Source organism: Dasypus novemcinctus, chromosome 5 (assembly GCF_030445035.2).
Source record: "Dasypus novemcinctus isolate mDasNov1 chromosome 5, mDasNov1.1.hap2, whole genome shotgun sequence".
Classification (NCBI taxonomy): Eukaryota; Metazoa; Chordata; class Mammalia; order Cingulata; family Dasypodidae; genus Dasypus; species Dasypus novemcinctus.
Genome location: NC_080677.1, coordinates 81,223,850 through 81,240,127, shown reverse-complemented (window position 1 = coordinate 81,240,127; position 16,278 = coordinate 81,223,850). Strand labels below are relative to the sequence as shown.

At 39.1% G+C, this 16,278-nt stretch overlaps 1 pseudogene; it reads right to left on the bottom strand.

Moving 5' to 3' along the window:
- Positions 1 to 15,467: 15,467 nt before the first annotated feature.
- LOC139439066 (NF-kappa-B inhibitor-interacting Ras-like protein 1) lies at positions 15,468 to 16,023 on the bottom strand (annotated as a pseudogene).
- Positions 16,024 to 16,278: the final 255 nt, after the last annotated feature.

The following is a 16,278-nucleotide window of genomic DNA, read 5'->3' as shown; positions in this document are numbered from 1 at the left end:
CTTGGCAGGCTGCGCTTTTTTTACATGGGGCAGCTCTCCTTGCGGGGCGTATTCCTTGCGCATGGGAGTCCCCTTCACAGGGACACCCCCACGTGGCACAGCAGTCCTTGTGTGCATCAGCACTGCATGTGGGCCAGCTCACCGCATGGGTCAGGAGGCCCTGAGTTTGGACCCTGGACCTCCTATATGGTAGGCCAACACTCTATCAGTTGAGCCAGATCTGCTTCTCTGCTCTTGCTTTTAGATCCAGGATTGCTGATGGTTTTTAACTTGCATGACAACTCTGGGTTGGTAGCAGGTACCTGGAACACTATATTGAGATTGATTTTAAGGCCAAATCTAGGTGTGGTAGGCAGGAATATTGAGGCCAAATGGTATCTGCTATGGATATGGGAAGGTACCTTAGTGTTGCCATTGCCATACTATTACCAGTGTTGCTTCAGAAATTCTCTAAGCATAGAACCCCTCTCATTTCCAATTCTTCCTAATGTCCTCATAACTCATATCTCTACCCCCAGCCAGTTCTTTTAGAAGCGTTTTGGTGCCTCCAGGAGTACTGTGTGTTCTTCAAGCTTCTTGGTCACCAAAACATCTGAACCCACTGAAGAGTGCTAAGGTTTTACCCTCTCTCCAGCTCTGATGATATGGCCTCAGTCTTGAGGTGGCAGTGGGCCAGTGGGAAAGGGGAGGCTTCCCCTTTCTGTTCATTCTCCAGAAAATAACCCTGCCACTAGATTGGCCCGATGGGGGGTAGGGGGTAGCAGTGCAAATCCCATTATCTTCCAGGATTTTGTGACCTCAGTCTCTCTCCATGCTGGAATTGATATTATAAGTGTCTAATCTGGTAAACCAAAGCTGAGATGGATCAGGCTTCTGGCAGGCCCTCAGCAAGTGACTGGTAACAAGAGGTCAAAGTCCAGATCCAGAATAACGAAGGTGGTAGAAGACCCAGGAAAGTTGCCTGGTTTGCTAACCTTGGTTCTAGTTTCAGCAGGAAACAGAATGAAACCCAGCAGAACCTGGGGTCGGGTTGGGCAAGCCTGGAGATGGGATGCTGCGAGGCTGGGAACTAGCCCTGAGCTCATCTGTGGTGGGGGGGGAGTGGAGCCCTGGGGCCCCCGAGGCACAGGAGCAAAGTCAGGGCTGTGTGGGCGGAAGAGCCTGGGCTGACACACGGCCACTTATCATCAAGCAGGGCACATGCAACTACCCCGAGCAGATGCCATTCGTTCATGTCTCGTTGATCCCTTCTCTCTCATTGAACATTTGCAGGGCTTGAGACAAGTGTGCCACAGCACAAGATCCAGGAGAGAAGAAACTTATGTTGGGAGATCAGCTCCAGCTAGAGCACTTTTCCATAAATCCTTCTCATGTAGAACGGATTACATATGCCCAGTGATTGATGAGCAGGCTTCAGGTGTGCTGCTGTCAGAGGCTGCCTCTTTCCTTGTGGGCTGCAGGGGTCCTTGAGTGTATCCTTTCATGTCACTCATTTTTATCTCATGATTTTACTGACTCTCTTGCCTCATCTGCCTAACAACTTACTTTTCCTTTCCCATACTCCCATTTTCTCTTCATTCTCACTGCTTCTATCCCTCCTCTACCCCTCCCCCATTATTTCAATAGTATAAATCAGAACTCCACTCTGTACGTTTTTTTAAGGGGAACAGGTCCTCTCTCCACAAACTTCATCATCTTCCTCATCTTTTTTAATACAATCGTACTGATGGTTGAAATAGGTGATAACTGACATTAAATGATAAAAGAAGTGGACGGGGTTATTTTTCTTCTACATTTATCATTTGAATTATAGTTGGGACCATCATATTAAGCCCCTTGAAATAGGATTTGTACAACCTCTGAAACACAGAAACATTTGGAGGGCTCTTGAGAGTGCAATAGATAGAGTGATCTCAACACTTAAAAGGTAGGGTGAATTATATAGCAATGTAACAAATCCATAAGGAGTTATAAATAGGAAGACCAGTTATATTTCTTTTATTTAGGCTAGTATTTATTTTGAATTAACATTTTCTGTTTCTGTTAGGTATATTGGTAACAGTGACCTAACTAATATTTACATTTACACAACTATGTTCAGGAAGGTTACTTAAGTATGAATAAGAAAGCTCACAGTGTGTGTAAAGTTATGTACAACTAAGATATTAGGTAAGCCAAAAAAGGTGACTTAAAAAGTAAATGAGGGAAGTGAACGTAGCTCAAGTGATTGGGTTCCCGTCTACCATATGGGAGGTCCAGGGTTTGATTCCCAGTACTTCCTGGTGAAGGCAAGCTGGCCTTCATGGAGAGCTGGTGCAGCAAGATGATGCAACAACCATAAAAAAGAGACACAGAGGAGAGACAATAAGAGACATAGCAGACCAGGGAACTGAGGTGGCACAGGAGATTGAGTGCCTCTCTCCCACTCTGGAAGTTCCTGGGATCAGTTCCCAGTGTCTCCTAAAGGGAAAACAAGCAGACACAGAAAAATACAAAGTGAATGGACACAGAGAGCAGACAGCCAGCAGTGGGAGGGTGAGGGTGGGGTGGGCAGGTTAAATAAATCTTAAAAAAAAAAAAAAGAATGAAACCTATAGGCTGAGTCTGGAAGACACTGAGAGAAAGAAAAACACTGTAACTCTGGGAATGAGGGTGTCCAAGGGTTGAATTGTATGTTGAAGGTGGGAAAATTCATCCCTGTCTCTACTGAGTGGTGGGAGCTCAGCTCCTAAAATAGTCCTGGGATGGGTGAGAATTAGATCAAGTGCTACTGAAAACTAAGCCTGCAAATTAAAGTACCTCTTTCTCGGGTTGGAAAGGCTGGCCAAAAACTATGAATTCTCATCCAGTCTTCTAGGATCACATGCCTTTCCACCTGCTGGGGGCAGGGAGAGGAGCTATCAGATACATGTTTTCTACACTAGTGATTCTCAACCTTTGCTACACGTTAGAATCATGCGAAGATACTTAAAACCTGACGCCTGAGTCCCACACCCAGCAATTCTGATTTAACAGCTCTGGGGTGTGACCTGGATATTAGGATTTTTTTGACGCTCCTCCAATAATTATATGCAGCTGAGGATGAAAGCTACTGTTCTACACCATTTGCCAATTCTACACTTTATTATACACTGCTATGGGAGCATAAGCTGTGACTCTCTCCCTCACCAGCACACTCCTCCTCCACTCCCAACAACCCCTATTCTCCCAGTAGATTGTGAACTCTAAGGCGAGCAATTGCATCCTGTGCTTATCGAATGTCCTTCCCAAGGCTAAACCAGTGTGATCTTTAGCTCGCTTCCCTTGGTGCACATTGTTCTGAACTTCTCATTCTCTTTATCTCTCCGCTTTCTCTCATCCCGTCTCCAGGCCTAACTCCAGCACCTACCATCTTGGTGCTCCAGCCATAACTGCTGCCCCAGTTTCTTTTTCTGGCAGGGTCCCAGAGTGATTACTTTTGTTTCCATATCATTTGCATAATACTTATTATCAATATGACTGTATACTTACTAGTTCCCTTTTCTTTCAGACAGACATGACTTAAACAGCAGCTGAGTAGACTCAATTACCTTTCAGTTTCCTTCCAGCTGTCACAGTTTTTGATATACCATAGAGTAAGAATTAAAAAAACAAAAATCTAGATTGGGGGAAAGGAATATTCTAAATTAATAAACTTGTAAGCTTACAATGTTCCAAAGACATTGCATTTCTTTCCTGTTAAAAAGAGAAATAGAAATATTGCTGTTAGTAAGTAGATCCAACTATAATAGACAGCATTTGAAAAGAAGTATATGCAGTTTATGTGCATATTCCTTAGGACATGTTACCAATTAGAAGTATAACCATTAGGAAGGAAGGTACTAAATTATCATTACTTGTGAACAATATGCTTATACCTAAAATGTAAGAGGATCAATGTTTTTTTTAATTAATAATAGTTAAGTAACCGGGTAAAGATAAAAAAAGAAATAGAAGCTTATGAAGCTCGTTAGTGCATGGATGGTTTAAACAAATTTCTTAAATCTCATTTATGTTTTTAATTTGCTTAACACATCCCTGCTTTACCATAGAGCAAAAATAAAACTTTGGCCACATCTGTGTTCGTGAGTTTAGATTAAAAATTGTACTTGAAGGACCTAACTCTTAAATGACATCTTTTGTAGGCAGTATTTCTGAGGATGTGAATGGATTGAACTAAGGGCAAAGCAGGAATTCCGTCAGCCTGCACTAGTACAGCTCTCCAGCGCCTCTTGCCTCTCTTCATTCTCTAGGATTCCCACCTCCCCACTACCTAGCAACTAAACGATTAAATGCCAGCCACCTCATTTTGTGCCATGCTGCACAGCATTCTTAACTAAGTGAGCAGATTTAGAGATGGCAGCTAAAGGGTTTTTTGTTTTGCATAGAATATAAGTGATCTGTTTCAAGGACAACCCATCTTCCATATAAGTAGCCCTCTCATTTTCTCAAGATTAATTTATGTACCTCAGCCATCACTCAGTAAGGAAAGAGATTCAATTATTTTTGAATTTTTGCCTCAATATCCAGATTTCATCTAGGTATTTCCAAATCCAACTTATTATTTTTAAGAAATATTTTATGTCTTAGATTTAATCTTATAGGGCTACATAGATTTTAGGGCAATTTCTCTTTTAAAATATAAAAGGACCATATTCCAGTTTTTGTTTTATAGAGTAAAAAGCATACGGATCTAAGAAGTATCTATAATTCAAACACCACCTTATTAAGCCAGGAATTCTTGGGAAATCACAACATATCCTTTGAAGGTAGGGGGATTTTCTATAGTTAGTAGAGGGTGCTCCTCTATTGACTTATTATTCCTAATAGCCAACCATGTGTTGATGTTTGTATTAGCCAAAAGAATATTTATTTATTCTTACTTTGCCAATTCTCCATCGCCCAATTTTTGACAATTGAAATTTCTCACTAGACCACGAGGTGGCAGATTAATTGCAGGAGAAAAAAAAACTTGTACACAAGCAATTGAGATGTGTCTTCAGTTAAAATGAACAGTGCCTGTTTCATTCATCAATCTGATCAGAAGTTACACTTGTTAAAATACCCAAAGAGTTTAAAGCCCTTCTTAAGTATGTGTTTTTCTTTTCCTTTGAAGGGAAAATTCAAAACAAAACAAAACCTGCCCATTTCCTAATGATCCTCCTGAACACACAGCTTACCTGAGTCCTACCTGGCAAAGACCTCTTTTAGAACCTCTTGAGAGAACTCATACAGCACTCATGAATTTTCAATTGTCTGCCCTTGTCAATCAAGTTAATTCTTCATCACTGGTAAGATCTTCCTTTTCAGTGCCCATAAGCACTATCATTGCTGAGTCACTGGCTGGGACTAATGGCCCTCACAACTTCCTGGACTATTGCAACTGCTCCTAACTGGTCTGCCTGCTTCTAGCCTCTCTGTCTTTTAACACACTGCCTGCCACCAGAGTTGCCTATCCAGAATTCAGAACTGATCGTGACACTCTCCTACTTAAAAACCCACCTTTATTGGCTGTAGATTAAATGCAAACTCCAAGGCATAGCATAACAGGTCCTTTCCAGTCTCATCTTCTACAACTCTGTCTCTCTCTCTCTGTCTCTCTCTCTCTCTGTCTCTCTCTCTCTGTCTCTCTCTCTCTCTCGTGCGCGCGTACACACTCACTAATTCAACAACACAGATTTACTGCTGTCGACCATACCGGATGTTTCTCTCATGTCTCTGAATTTGCATATGCTGTCCAGCTCCTTCTCTCTAGAATGTTCTTCCCCATCTGTGCCTGCAAATGCCCAGTCCTTTAGGCTGGCAGATGGACCTATCTGCCTGTCTGACCTCTGTGCTGAGTGGTCTCGCATTGAACTTATCCCATTGATACACAAATGAAAGGGTTTTTGTCTCTCTTTCCCACTAAATGTTATTTCTTTGAATGCGGCAGCAGGGAATGGAATGAGTGGAGGGAAGAATGTTGTTTTCCAAATAAATCTCTAGCAAACATAAAAGGAGGGGCTTCAGTGTCTTGTATCCTCCACAGGCCAGGCACCCATAAGACAGGGAGGGAGCAGACGGGAAACAATGGCTTTGAGAAAGTCGTTGGTAGAACAAACACTACTGACCCCATCCTCCACGGGAAACGGGGACGGGAAGGTGAGCAGAATGGCTTCTGGGAGCCAGAGAGGGCACCAGGCCTCAGCAGTGGGGAGAGCCACCGCACCAGCTCCTTGTGCTCTGCTCAGCAACCGAAGACAGCCTGAACTGTTCGAGAATGATGATGCCCCTCCCCAGGTTTTCTAAACTCTCTTGCTTTCTGTCCCTCTTTCCTGCCTTGTCTTCAAGAAGCAGCAGATACACTTCTGCATCTTTCCTTCTAATTAGACAGGAGTGTTTCTCCTGAGGGTTTTTTAATGCCTTAAAATCTACCATTCATTGTCGCTTGAGCTAATAGTAGAAATATTTTGGAATGTCTGAGTGTAAAACCTGGACAAGTATGCTGTCATGTCACTAAAAGACATTTTTCTCTGGACCCCTTTTAGGGCCCTTTACTTAATTGGGTAAATTACACTGCCTGTGACCTTTATTTTCAGAAGCTCTTGTTATAACAGCTGTTCATTTGGATAATAAATAATCCTATTGTGAGTGTGGTTATCAGTAGGGAATATGGTGGGTTCCATGCCCACCATTACAATTCTAATAGGAAGAAACATCAAAATCTAAAAATAGGTGTTTAGTTTTGTCTCCTTTTGAAACTTATTTTAACAGAACTCATCTTGAATGTGGAATTACAAAATAAATCTTTGAGGTGGCTCTGCCATTTTCAACTTGTATAACTTTGGCTAAGTCAAGCAACCTCTCGGACCCTCATCTCCCTCATCTGAAAAATGGGGATAACACCGGACTCATTCACTTATTCACCACAGGGGGGCACTGTGAGGCACCTAATGAGAAATGGTTTTTAAATGTTCCATCAAGTGGTTTCAATGAAAGCATGAGATGGGTTCTTTGTTTAATAATGAAATACATATATTTCATTAACTGGCTTGTTAGTACCACCACCCATGGGAATCAATATCTGATTGACTGCTCACCTTAATGAGAGAGAAAGATTGAATTTACTGTCTTCCATGAAATGTTGGGATTGTCAGTGGCTTTTCTTTGCCCTTTGCAATGTAGTTCGTGTCAAGCAAAAACAGAAGGCAAACTTCTAAAATCAAGTGAAGCACAAAGACTGTGTTAAGTTATGTAAGACCAATCGCAGAGGAAGCAAAGGAATGATTTGTAAACCTAAGCCACCTACTCTACCCTCACTCTGGCTTCACGCTTTCTGTGTAGTTCTCACCACCTCCAAAAATTCATTTTTATGCTGTAGAAAATATAAATTATGCCTGTATCTGTTCATTCCCTGTGGGGTGTTTGTATGATCTAAAGCCTATAATTTTATGCATAGGTCTGTATAAGCCATGGTTGATGCAAGATACACTTTCAGGATTTAGAGTGTGTACCACCCTTTATCTAGGAGTGTTGCTTGCACATGGGACAGAATAAAGATGGCCTGGATTAAGTCACTTTGGAACGAAGCCTCCAATTCCACTACAACCACCACCCACCCCACCAAAAAAAAAAAAGGAAAAAAAAAAAAAGTAATCCTTGGACAAAGAGCTCCAGGGACTTGAGAGCCTGCCAGGTGCAGTAATAAGTGTGCGGCGCCCCAGCCACAGCACAGTGGCAAGGGCTGTCCCTCCCACCTCAAACCTTTGGCAAATTCTGCCAATTCATCTTCACACAGCAGAATTCTTACCTAGTCTTCAGACCAACCCAGACTATAGCACACACAGAGACAGAGCTCAGCGGAAACCTGAGGCAGTGATCCCAGCCCCTGAGCTGGCCATAACTCTAGCCTGAAAGAAGGCATTGTCTCCTCCACCTGTACCTGTGAGAGGCACCTGGAGCCACTTAGTTTCAAAATAGAGATAAGGCTTGGAATGGTGAATCCACTAGCCTCCTGATCCTTTGCTGTTTTAGTTCATTCCCACTGAAAAACCTGTTTTGTCAAATAGGTGATTACTTAATTCAGAGAGACATGAATTTCTATAGTTTGAATGTGATTTGGGATTTTTTTTACCAGGTTCCAGGGAAGAAAGAATGCCTAGCTGTTCTTGGAACAATGTAGATTGTTGACTTGCTGGGGATTTCTGTGATCACTAGTGACCTTCTAGGAGAACCCTAGCCTGGAGAGTCAGGTGCCTCTATCTACACAACCTGACAAACATGTTAACACTGTGAGTTTCCTTCTTGGTTTTACTTTTCTCCAGTAAGAAAGCCTAGACTACAGATACATGGAGGGAAGGGGGAGCTGAAGATTCCCAGCAGCTGGAAGCATTACTTAGCATCTAATAATTGGTGGGAATCTTTACCTCATAACTTCCATCTGTCTTTCAGGACTTGGCTTCCAATTCTCCTCCTCCTAAACATCTATTAGTTCACTCTCATTTAGCTCTTCTATTATGCTTTTCTTCTTTCCTAGATGATGAGTCAATGACCATAGTGTCTATTATGCAGTAACATCTCCTGGTAGGTAACATAGGGTTAGCTCAATATACATTTGTGGAATGAGTGAATGAATAAGTGAATGTATGAATTACTAGCACTTATAACTGTCTATTGCAGTTGCCCATTTTCTTATCTGCCTTTTCAATTGTTCTCTTAGGGAAGGAACTATGTTTGCCGCGTTCACATATTTCATTGTCAAGGGTAAATATTTCCTTACAGTCTGAAGCTTGTCTTTGGGGAGTTGGCTCTTTTTAAAGATTTCTCAAATAACAAGTTACTCCTAGGATTTGTATTAAAACCAATGTACTCATATATAGTTTACACATCACCAATTGTTTAGTCATTTCATGTATGCATGATATCATCAATAACATTTTTTTAAATGAAAAAAAAAAAAAACACAAAACCCAGTAAATTACAGACAGTATAACATAGAGAGTAGTGGGAATTTCCATGTTTGGGGAGACTTGGCATTATCATGCATGCGTGAGTGGAGTTCTCTTGGGCAATGAGGAGAGCCTGGCCTTGGAGTACCGGGCACCTCAGTGCAGAGACACCAAAGCCAGCTGATTCAACCCCAGATGTCTTGGGAATCATCCCTAACTCCCCTTCCCTCACCCCTCTCAGTTCTTGCCTTGTCTTTCTTCTTGAATTATTTTAAGAGCCTCTCAATGAATCTCCCTGCCTCAAATTGTTCCCATCACTTTCTTGTCTACTCCAGGCAAATCCATCCTCTTTATGGATTCAGTGTCTTCTCTCTAAAGCACAATCTGATATAAAACTAGATAATTTAAAATCCCTTCAATAGCCTTCCTACTCCCTACAAAATGAAGTCCAACTTCTTAGTAAGGCTTAAATGACAACATAATCTACTTCCAGCTTTTTCTGCAACCTCACATCATCTCCTGCCACCTGTCACCTCCTGCCTCATTATTGACACCTTGTATATTACCATTTGTGTCAACTAAGTCTGCTACATTTTCTGCACTCTTAGGACTTTTTCTAGAAACATCTTCTGAATAGCCCCCTCTGTCCTCCTCTTCACTGTCCCAGTCAATAAAATTACAGTGGAATCGTGCTAAGGGAGACAAAGGAAAGATTAAAATGAAATTCAGGTGGTAAAATAATGTGCTGTCACCATGCAGGGTTGCAGAATTTACTCAACATAAATCAGGTACTGAAGAGTTGTATGAAGAGTCATGAAAGAGGGTTTTTAAAATAAAAACTCGTGACAATGTTGAAGGTTTTTTTGTTTGGAGCTTCTTTTTCTTTTTAACAACTTAATAAAATTATAGTTAAAATATAATGAATTTCACATACTTAAAAAGTAAACATTGCTAAGTTTTGATTTATGTATATACCTGTGAAACCAGTGCACAATTAAGATAATGAACATAACCATCACCCCAAAAAGTTGTCTCATGTCTCTTTGTAATCCCCTCTTCCCACCCTAACTGCAGGCAACTACTGATCTACCTCTGTCACTATAGGTTAGTGTGCATAATTGTACAATTGTTCATTGCTAGAATACAGAAATACAATTGATTTTTGTATATTACACTTTCATGGGCATGAATTAAAAATAACCACTTACAATAGCATCAAAAAACATGAGGAATTTACCGATAAATTTTTAAAATATATGTAAATCTTATATGCTGATAACTATAAAAACTTTAAGAGAACAATGGAATAAATGGAGAAATATGCCATGTTCATATACTGGAGGACTCAATGTTAAGGTATCGATTTTTTTCTAATTGATCTATAGATTCAATGCAATCCCAATCAAAATCTCATAGGATTTTTGTAGATCTTGACAAACTGATTCTAAATTTTATATGAAAAGCCAAAAGTTCTAGAATAAGAAAAGCATAAAGAACAGATACCAAAACTTATCATAAAAGCTACAGTAGTAAAGACAGTTTGATATTGGCCCAAAGTTAGACATATAATTCAAAAGAGCAGAATAGAGGGTCCAGAAATATATATACATATATAGGTTCAATGGGTTTTTTACAATATAACAAGGTAATTAAATGATGAAGTAATTGTATTTTCAACAAGTGGTGCTAAGTACAATTGGGCAACCATATATTTTTTTAAAAAAACAAAACCCACAATGATATTCTGACTGTACATGGTTCCATAGGGAAAAATTAACTCAAATTGATTGTACAACTTAATGAAAAACCTAAAACTATAAAACTTCTAGAAGGGGGGGGAAAAAAACAAACAAAACAGGACCTCTTTGTGATTTGGAGTTAGGCAAGACTCCATAGGGAAAAATTAATTCAAATTGATCCTACAACTAAAGTTAAAACCTAAAACAATAAAACTTCTGGAAGAAAAAAAAAGCACAACAGGACCTCTCTGTAATTTGGAGTTAGTCAAATTTCTTAGAGAAGACACAAAAATCACAAGTCAGAAAATTTTAAAATTGCTAAATTCAACTTTATCAAACTGTAAATCTTTGAAAGATTCTTAAATTTTAAGTCAAAGTCATAGATGGAGAGAAAATATAGAAAATATACCTGATAAAAATTGTATCCAGAATACATAAAAAAGAAAATACATATAGAAAATATACCTGATAAAAATTGTATCCAGAATACATAAAGAGCTTTCAGAAAGAAAACAAATATTCCACTAAAAAAATGGGCAAAAGATTTGAACAGACATTTCACTAAAGAGTTCCTATAAATTTCACTCATTCCATACTAATTGATTCATTTGCTTTTGGTTATGAATTTAATTGTACATTTGGTTGATTTATTATTTTTTAAAGTACAACTAAATGATATGTTTATATATCATTTGTACCAAAAATCAAGAACAAAAAAAAAATTGAAGAGGTTATACCAATAGTTAAGTTAGCACATGAAAATGCTCAACATCAGTCATGTGAATTAAAACCACAATGAGATGATACACACCTGTAAAAACCAGGGGAAAAACAGACAATACCAAGGGTTGGTGAGGATGCAGAGCAAGTGGGACTCAAAGGCTGCTGTAGGAAATGCAAAATGTTACAAGCACTTTGAAAAACAGATTGGCAGGTTCTTATACATGTACCATACAAATCCACTACAAATCCAAGAGAAATAAAATTTATGGTAAAACAAAAACTGTTCATGAATGTTTATGGCAGCTCTAGTGATAAGCATCCAAAACTGGAAAAACTCAAATCAGCCTCAAATAGAGAATGGATAAGCTATGGAATTTACTCTAAAATAAGAAGAAATAAACTATTTATACATGCAACAACATGGATGAGTCTCAAATGCATTATGGTTAAGTGAACAAAGCCAGACTCAAAAGACAACATAGTCCGTGGAAAAGGTAAAACAACAAAAACCAGATCAGTGGATACCAGAGAACAGTGGTGAAGTAAAGCGGTGACTACAAAGAAGCATGAGGGAATTGAAATGGGTGTGGGATGGGGTTGATCGTGATGAAACTGTTCTATATTTTAATTGTGGTGGTGGTTAAATGACTATATGCCTTTGTCAAACTTAGAACTGTATGCCAAAGAGGGAAGAGTTTATGTAAATCATGCTTAATTTTTTTTTAAAAAGTGTTTATTAGCCAGCCAAAGGGGAGCTGATGCAAAATACCAGAAATTGATTGGTTTTCATAAAGGGTATTTATTTGGGGTAGGAGCTTACAGATACCAGGCCATAAGCATAAGTTACTTTCTTCACCAAAGTCTATTTGGAGCAAAATGGCTGCCAACAGCTGTGAGGGTTCAGGCTTCCTGGGTTCCTATGTTCCTGAGGCTTGCTTTACTCTGGCGTCAAGGTTCCTTTCTTCCTGGGGCTGGCTTCTCTTTCCTCTGTGTGCTGACTTCCTGGGGCTCCAGTTTAAGTCTCAGAATCAAATTCTAACATCAAAACTCCAATATCAGAAACCCTCACATCAAAAGCTCCAACTCTGTCCTTTGCCATGCCTTTTATCTGTGAGTCCCCACCCACCAAGGGGTGGGGACGAAACACCCTAATCATGACTCAATCATGCCCAGGTACAGATCAGATTACAAGCATAATCCAATATTTCTTTTTGGAATTCATCAGTTATATCAAACTGCTACAGAGAGGGATGTTTCTAGTACTCTCAAGACCTCAAAGACTCAATTGAACCATTAGAAGCGCCCATTTGCTGACAATTAGCTTGTTGATAATTATTTACTTGGCTCTGGTCCGTGAGGAGAAAATAAAAGTATTTTCTCACTCTCATTCTTACTCTTTTTTCCTTCCCTCTTGTTTTTTTTCTCCCTCTTATTCTCTTTTTCTCTCTATCATTAAATTATACTTGCAGACAGTAGGGTCAGGAGATAGATTTATGCCAACATTGACAAAGGTGCTCTCTGTGAACTTGATTTAATGGAGTTACAAGGCCACATGGACATTGGAAACTCTAGGATGAGTTTTAATTACTCAAGAATCTGTTCCTGGAAGCTATGCAATTCACTTGGAGCCTTTCTAATCTTTCCCAGTATGCTGGCAAAGGCCGCCTGTTTCCTCTGGCAAGTCAGTTCCTGGACATCCATAGTCTCTCTGATATAAAATATGGAACTTGAAGGCATTGAGGATGTGGCTGTGAAGCTGTGACCTTGGTGAATTGGGTCTGAGATGAGATAAAACAGAGAATCAAGAATAAACTTGAGTTCGATATAATCGGTGGGCACTACCTGTTCTTCTTAGAACAATATTTTCTGAAATCTCTCTTTTAATCAATACTTTATAATGGAAATTTTCAAACCTTTACAAAAGTAGACAGAATAGTTTAACCCCCATGTAACCATCACCCAGTTTTGAAACTAATCAACTCATGACCAATCTCATTTCACCTATACACACAAATACCCTTTACTTTATTATGAAGCAGATCCCAGACATGATATTTCTTCTCTAAATATTTCAGCATGTATCTTTAAAATATAAGGATTCTATTTTTAAAATAACCATAATTCTATTATTATACCTAAATGTTTAATAGTGAATCCCTTGATGTCATTAAATAGTATTTAAATTTCCAATTATCTCATAAATGTCATAATGTCATAAATGATTTTGTTTTATGTGTTTTTTGGGTTTTTGTTTGTTTTTGTTTTTTGTAAATATGTGTTTAAAACAGTTTGCTTGAATCAGGATCCAAACTCGATTGCTTTGTCACTTATGTCCCTTTAGTCTGCAGGTTTCCTTTTTTTATTATTTTTAATAAACTTGACTTTTTAGAAGAGTTTTAGATTTTCAGAAAAACTACAAAGATAATAGAGAGTTTTCTTATACCAAGCCCAGTTTCCCCTCTTATAATATCTTACATTGATATGGTACATTTATTGCAATGAATGAGCAAATGTAGATACATTATTATTAACTAAAGTCCATACTTTATTTAGATTGCCTCAGTTTATCCTTACTGTCCTTATTCTAATTTAGGATCTCATTCATGCTACTAGATTACATTTAGTTGCCATGTCTTCTTAGGTTCTTCTTGGCTATGACAGTTTCTCAGATTTTCTTTTCTTTTTCTTTTTTTTTGACCTTGAGAGTATTGAAGAAAACTTGTCAAACTTGTCAGGTATTTTGTAGAATTCTCTTAATTGACTAAGGTTGTACATTTTAGGGAGGAAAACCACAGAGGTAAAGTGCCACTCTCATCACATATAATAGTACATAACTATCATTGTGATTTACCACTGTTGATGTTGACCTTATTTACCTGTCTGAAGTAGTGTCTGTCAGTTTCCTCCACTGTAAAGTTACTCTTTTCTCTGCCTCTACTTCTTTGGAAGGAAGTCACTATGAACGGCTTACATTTAAGGCGCGGCGAGTTACTCTTCACCTCCTTGAGGGTGGACTATCTATATAAACTATTTGAACTTCTCATCCATAATAGGTTTATCCCCCATTTGTTTGTTTATTCAATAATTTCTCTCTGTATGGACTTAGGGATATTTATTTATACTTTGGATTATAATTTAACACTACTTCATTTATACTGTTGCTCAAATTGTTCCTGCTTTAGCCATTGGTAGCAATTTCATTTGGCTTTTTCCCTTTGATAGGTTCATCTGTGTGTGTGTGTGTGTGTAAAAGCCAACCTTATGCTGCTATGAGAAATTCAGTTTAAATATAAAGGAACAGATGAGTGAGGATTCACTGTACTATAGAGTCCCATGTTTTATCTTCTAACTTTAACTCTAGTAACATACGTGAACCAAAACTTCCCCTTTCAACAACATTCACATACATAATTCAGTGCCCTTGGTTACATTCACAAGAATGTGTTACCATCACCAACATCCATTTCCAAACTTTCATACTCAACCTAAAAAGAAATTCTGCAACAAAGTAAGCACCAGCTCCCCATTCTCTACCCCCAATCTATCCCCTAGTAACCTAGATTCTAGATTCTAACTCTGAGTTTGCTTATTATAATTAGTTCATATCAGTGAGATCATACATTATTTGCTGGTTTGTGTCATGCTTATTTCACTCTGCATAACGTCCTCAAAGTCCACCCATGTTTTCTGTGCATCAGGACTTCATTCCTTTTTAGAGTTGAATAGTAGTCCATTGTATGATATACCACATTTTGTTTATCCATTCATCAGTTGATGGCCATGTAGATGCTTCCATTATTTGGCAATTGGGAATAATGCCTTTTTGAACATGGGTGTGCAAATATCTGTTTGCATCCCTGCTTTCAATTCTTCTGGGTATATACCTAGTAGTGGGATTGCCTGGTCCTGTGGTGATTCTATATTCACTTCCTGAAGAACTGACAAACTCTTCTACAGTGGTTGCATCCTGTTACATTCCCACCAGCAATGAATAAATGTTCCTATTTCTCCACATTCTTTCCAACACTTGAAATTTTCTGTTTTCTTAATAGTAGCCATTCTAGTGGGTGTGAAATGATATCTCATTGTGGTTTGATTTGCTCTGCGGTTGGGAAAGTTTACTGGCTAATAAAGTGAATGGCTCGGTCAGGATTTTCCGATCCATAACAGTAACCTCCCACAGTCACTTCCTGACATTTTGCCCACTGCTGGGCCATTTCAGCATCCACTTGTCTCTGCTCAGAAAGGTCGGTTTTGTTTCCTAATACAACAATTGCTACTGCTTTTTTGTCCCTGAACCTATCGATTTCTTTTTTTCAGGAGCTCTACTCTTTGAAAGGATTCAAGGTTATTCACATTGTGTACAGGGACAAACACATCAGCAAATGAAAACTACTGCTTTGACAGCTCCACGCCTTCCTGTAGGCCTCTGATGTCATAAAGATGCAACTATTCCTCTACTCCTGGATCCGTTTCCGCTGAAGCCATGTACACATCTTCCACTGTTTCACAACCTTCCATTCCAATAGTGTGATTCCATAAAGAAGCTGCTCCAAAATTGCCATTTTGCCCACAGATAAAAATCCACAAATCGTAACCTTGCAGCCCTTTCCCATCTCATCCAATCAATGAAAGCCAGAAAAAGAGAAGTGATGATTGCAGCAGGCAGAAGAGAGAATTTCCATCTCTGCTTCAACCAGCCAGCTTCTCCTAGGGAACTCAGCAAAAACCTTCATTGGTGTTCCCAGCTTGCAGCTTGCCCTATGAAATTTGGACATGCCTATCCTCACAGTTGCATGACACAATTTTTATTAAAATTTCATAATACTCACATATATCCTGTCGATTCTGTTTCCCTTGCGAATAGTAGC